This window comes from Rhea pennata, chromosome 14 (genome assembly GCF_028389875.1).
Source record: "Rhea pennata isolate bPtePen1 chromosome 14, bPtePen1.pri, whole genome shotgun sequence".
NCBI classification, from domain to species: Eukaryota; Metazoa; Chordata; class Aves; order Rheiformes; family Rheidae; genus Rhea; species Rhea pennata.
This window is the reverse complement of record NC_084676.1, coordinates 3,808,007-3,814,006: the sequence shown is the minus strand read 5'-3', so window position 1 is coordinate 3,814,006 and position 6,000 is coordinate 3,808,007. Positions and strand designations below refer to the sequence as shown.

At 43.3% G+C, this 6,000-nt stretch overlaps 1 non-coding gene across 1 annotated transcript; it reads left to right on the top strand.

The window, feature by feature from the left end:
• The first annotated feature begins 2,087 nt into the window (after nt 1-2,087).
• TRNAG-GCC (transfer RNA glycine (anticodon GCC)) lies at nt 2,088-2,158 on the top strand. Its single transcript has one exon. It is a non-coding gene; the product is annotated as a tRNA-Gly (tRNA).
• Nucleotides 2,159-6,000: the final 3,842 nt, after the last annotated feature.

Here is a 6,000-nt window from a genome sequence, read left to right as displayed (position 1 = left end):
AGGTACCATGTTTCCTTCCACACTGGGTACAGGTCAAGGTGAGCTGCTCAATAACCAACTGTGACGACAAGCATTTTATGCAGAGAATTTGCTTCTACTTGCTTGCTGGCATCCAAAGAGGGTGTTGCACTATTCATGAGAGAGACAAGACGTTAGTCGGGAAATAAACTGGTTTATCTGTTACTGAAGGTAAGGAGAATCTGAATTTTTTGAAAATAAAGCAGTGTTTCTATTTTACTCTTTTAAAAACGTAACAAAATGCTTCATCAGCCTTAATTTTAGCTTGTTTTTACAGAACCTGTATTTTATGCAAAATTTTAATGTTCTTTAAAGCAAGTTGCAGCGTGTCTACAAAAGAAATTGTAGTGCTCCAAAATCAAGCGAAGTGGATGCTAAGGTGTTGGCAGCAGTAACAGTCATTTAAAGCAAATGAACATTAAAGCAAATGAATGTTATAGTAATGATAACTATCTTGGGCTCACTGTGCAACTCCTTTTTGCCCCAGCCTGATTATTGTAACTAACTAGTAGCTGTTTCAGGTTAAGTTGAAAGACTTGTATTTTCAGGTTTGAAATTGCGTATCACTTTTTGATTTCAAGCAAGGGTAAGTGCTTCGATGCCTTTTAGAAATTTGGCCCTAGGAGGCCGAAATTATCGACTGGAGGAGGCATCCTATGAACGGATGATGTGGCAGCCGCGTGGCAATATAGCTGAAGGTTGAATCATTACGTCAACGTGTCAATTAAGGTTGCATAAGAAATCTTAATTCTGCCTGTAACACCTGACTGCTTGACTGTGCAACTGTCCTGTGGCTTCAGCACTATTTAAAGTGCCATTTCCCGAGCTTTGTCAAAGGTTACTAAAAAGAGAATTTTATCAAGGGAAACTACGCTGACTCTGATTTCTGCCTCAGTCCTCTCTGTACAGCTATTTCTAAGTCACTTTTCAGCTATGCTGAGTATTACACAGTGTAGAGTCAAGCAGAGTAAAGTGATCGATATTGTAATGGACTTCTCATCGCAGTACATGACAGAAATAATAAATGTCATGATATATGACGGTCCTTCTAAAGCCCTACGGAGCCAAATGGGACGCAGAAAGCATATATCTTCTGCTTCCTACCCTTGTTTTGCCTCTGTGTCTGTCCTTTGTTTCCTCCCACATTTATTTCCTTCGTAATGGAAAATGTAATTGAATTAAAAGTGACTCTGTACGGCCAGGAGCTGCCATGGCTGCGCCATTTGCCTTCGACAGGACCGGGTGGAGGTCTGTGAGCGCGGGCTGCTCTGCCAGCAGCCAAGCGCTGCCCGCAGCGGGTTTCCAGCTGGTGTGCACAAGCATTCCTGCACTGCCAGTGGTGTTATATCAGGAAAGCGCACATGCAAATGGCCTTTTTTGCTATTGCCGTGTGTTATTTACTGGTCCACTCCAGTCCGTTTGTCACTGAGATTGTGCCAAAGCTACGTTTTACGTTTTGATACTGATTCTGATTTTTCTGCTTCTGCTGCTTCACAGATCCCTGTATCTTCCCTATCTGGCATTGCCAAACTGACACTCTTCCTACATTGAAGTCCACCCTTAGAATTCATTGCTTCTAAAAGATAATAAGAAATGAACCAAACTAAAAGTCAGAAAATGAAATAAACACTGTTCCTTCTCTAGTTTCCTAAGGAGATATTAAGTGGAGCAAATTGGAAGGATTGTTAACCACGCTTTTGTAATCACTCTGTTCTTATCCCGAAAATTGACTCTGGTGAGCCGTCTGGGCCACCGGCAGCCGAAAGCCAAAGGTCTCAAATTTCTGCAAGCTCCATACAGATGGCTGGCTGAGCACAGGCAAGGGAAATAGTTCTCTTTTTCCCTCCCTCCTTGAGCCACAGAAAAAATGGAGTTCATCTCTAGACAGCAGAGAAACCGTATCATACAGAGTGATTTTTAAGTGCCCTAATGATGAAGTTTCAGGGGGATGCATTGATGAACAAGGAATTCCTGGCTAAAGTCAAACTGAAAAATGAAGTGCTCAGAATATGGAAGCAGGGACAGGCCACTTGGGAGCAATATAGAAATGTCATCCAAGCATTGGGGCAGGTTTAGCTCAGTTGGTTAGAGCGTGGTGCTGCCAATGCCAAGGTCGTGGGTTCAATCCCCGTATGGGGCTATGCTGAGGGTTGGACTAGATGACCTCCAGAGGTCCCTTCCAACCTTACCATTCTATGATCCTATGCAAGGATGCAACTAGGACGCCCAAGGCCCATTTGGCGTTTAATCTGGCAAGGGATGTCAAGCACAGAAAGAAGGGCTTCTTTAAAAACATCAGTATCAAAAAGTAGACTAGGGAGAATGTGAACCTGCTAGCGAATGGGACTGGGACCCTGGTGTTGAATGATACCAAGAAGGTAGAGCTACTTAATGCCTTCTTTGCTTCAGCCTTTACTGCTAAGGCTAGCCCTCAGGAATCCCAGAGCCTGGAGACCAGGGAGAAAGTCTGGAGAAAAAAATACATTCCCTTGGTTGAGGAAGAATGGGTTAAAAATCATTCAGGAAAACCTGACATCCACAAATCCATGGACCCTGATGGGATGCACCCACGTGTGCTGAGGGAGCTGGCAGATGCTGTTGCTAGGCTGCTCTCCATCATCTTTGAAAGGTCATAGAGAACAGGAGAGGAGCCTGAGGACTCGTAGAAAGCCAATGTCACTCCAGTCTTCAAAAAGGGAAAAAAAAGGACCCAGGAAACTACAAGCCAGTCAGCCTCACCTCCACCTCTGGAGAGGTGATGGAACAGCTCATTCTGGATGTCATCTCCAAGCATGTGGAGGAAAAGAAGGTGATTGGGAGTAGCCAGCATGGATTCACCAAGGGGAAATCACGCTTAACCAATCTGATAGCTTTCTGTGATGGATGAATGACTGGCTAGGTGGATAAGGGCAGAGCAGTGAATGTTGTCTACCTTGACTTCAGCAAGGCTTTTGACCCTGTCTCCCATAACATCTTCACAGACAAGCTCAGGAAGTGTGGATTAGATGAGTAGACAGTGAGTTGGATTGAGAACTGGCTGAATGGTACAGCTCAGAGGGTTGTGATCAGCAGCACAGAGTCTAGTTGGAGCTGTAGCTAGCAGTATTCCTCAGGGCCAGCACTGGGTCCAGTATTGTGTTCAACTTATTCATCAATGACCTGGATGTAGAGACAGAGTGTCTTCTCAGCAAGTTTGCTGATGATACCAAACTAGGAGGAGTGATTAATACATCAGTGGGCTGTTCTGCCATTCAGAGGGACCTCAACAGGCTAAAGAGATGGGCAGACAGGAAGCTCATGAAGTGCAGCGAAGGTAAGTGCAGGGTCATACACCTAGGGAGGAATAACCCCATGCACCAGTACAGGCTGGGGGTTGAACTGCTGGAAAGCAGCTCTGCAGAGAAGGGGCTGGGAGTCCTGGTGGACAACAAGCTGACCATGAGCCAGCAGTGTGCCCTTGTGGCCAAGAAGGCTAATGGTATCCTGGGGTCCGTTAGGAAGAGCACTGGAAACAGGTCGAGCGAGGCGATCTTTCCCCCTCTACTCAGCCCTGGTGAGGCCACATCTGGTGTACTGTGTTCTGTTCCGGGCTCCACAATATGAGAGAGACATGGAGCTACTGGAGCAAGTCCAGCATAGGGCTACAAACATTATTAGGGGACTGGAACATCTCTCATATAAGGAAAGGCTGCGAGAGCTGGGCCTGCTTAGCCTGCAGAAGACTGAAGGGGGAATCTTGACAATGTGGAGAAGTATCTGAAAGGAGGGTATAAAGAGGATGGGACTAGACTCTTTTCAGCAGTGCCCAGTGACAGGACAAGACGCACCGGGCACAAACTGAAACACAGGCAGTTGCCTTTGAACATGAGGAAAATATTCTTTATTGTGAGGCTGACTGAGCATTGGCACAGATTGCCCAGAGAGGTTGTAGAGTCTCCTTCCTTGGGTGTATTCAAAAGCTGTCTGCACACAATCCTGGGCAACATGCTCTAGGTGACCTCCTCGAACAGATGGGTTGGACCAGATGATCCCCAGAGGTTCCTTCTAGCCTTGAAACATTCTGTGATTCTGGGAGCTGCCACCTTATTAGATACCAGCTGGGAAACACAAGTCCATAGGAAAGCAACCTACATCACTTCTGTCCAAAGACAGCTTGCTTTGTTTCTCTTTTGACACCCGGGCCTTTTTAAGATTAAAGTTTTTCTGTACTATCACGAGGGCTACGTCTCTGTTTTAAGGTCGCCTCCTGGCTTTAATCTCAGGATGTTGATAATGGGAGCTTTACCCTCAAAATTATACATAGATCTATACATAGATCGCAAAAATTAAAGAGTGGCAACACTGCATCTTCAGCATGGCAGTTCTTCAGGCTGCTGGGCGGTGGTAGCAAAAATCATAAAGACGGCTATTGCCTTCTAATACCAAGTCAGGAACTTAGAAGTGACAGGGAAAATACTGTATTGTCCTTGAAATCTTTCTCCATTTTCCTGATTTCTGCTTCTTCAACATTTTTTCTTCTCTTTCTTTTTTTTTAACTGATTTAAAGAAACTTTGTTACCAATTTAAAGAAATTGTGCGGTTGTCTTCACAGAGAACTTTCCCTGCTTTTGTTCACCATCTATCTCCTAATGAACACTTTAAACAAGATTGTAAGATTGGACACAAGTATGGATTATCTTTATCTTTTATACAGAGCAAAGCATATCCCTGATGTTTGTCTTCAAAGACTTGTCTTCATCTTTTTCTTCCTGATATTATAAACGTCTTTTATCAAGCTGTTAAATTTGTCATTGTAGAAAAACAGGGTACGGGTTTAATTATTTGCAGTTTTACTAACTCTTTACTAATTCTTGCTTGCACCAGATGAGTGAAATTTTAGATAATTCTGCATTTCCAGATCCATGTAATGAGATACGTTGATCAAGATCACTTACGTTTTCTTAATCATTACCTGCAGTTGCCTTATGAGCATTCATGGTTTGTCATGTCACACGTTCAGAGGCGAAGACTGTTGCATGTAGCAAATGTGCCTGTAGGGTATGAATGAGCTGTGTAGGCCAATGAACTCTTAGGAAACAAAGATGCAGCTGGGGAGGAAATACTGCTTGCAAAAAAGTGTATGTGAAGAGGAATACAGAACATGGGCTGAAGCAAAACACAGTACTCCATACCTGTTACAAAAGTCTGTGTTCATGTCACCTCTTCCGCATTCCCAGCGTGAGATCCCCATTAACACTTGCATCTGGCTTAAAGTCTTTGCCCTAACAGTTATTTCTTTCTGACTTGAACTTAATTTTCAGAGAGATGATTCTAGTCCCATAGCCATGATGCCCACATGTATGTTCTATTGGAATAATAAACCTCTCATGCAAACATGAATGCTCACAGAGCTTTCACAGGAACTGAAACCAGGTTCAAAACAGTGCAAAACTCTTTTTGTGACTTGATCCGTCTGTTACCTCTCTCTTTATGTATATGATGCAGAGTCTGCAAATTAACCAATGTTTCTACTATAGGATGCAAAGGAAAGAAGAGAAATAAAATGATTTGTTTTTTCTGGTTTGCTTAAATACCCTTGTCACATGTTACACTTATGCCTCCACATATTTAAACAAAGAGTAGGTGCTGGCAGGAAAATGAGAAGAGAAATAGAAAAAAAAAAAGGATGCAATGTTTACTCGTATGAGCATAACCTGACTTGGCGTTGTGTTGAGCAGGCTGTTGGACTGGACAACCCCAGAAGTGTCTTCCAAACTAAATTATTCTGAGTCTAGAAGAGAAGCCTCCAAGGGCTCAGATCTCCCATCCTCAGTCACAGGGTAAACAGCACAATTGTTTATTCCTATACCTTGTTTTCACACAGAATTTAATTATTACTATAGTTATCCTGTAGCAATCCACTTGACAAAAACTTAGACAAGAAACTTTAATCAGTATGACTGTCAGTGCTTTAAAGTGTCTGTGTTTTGTGAAACAAAATTG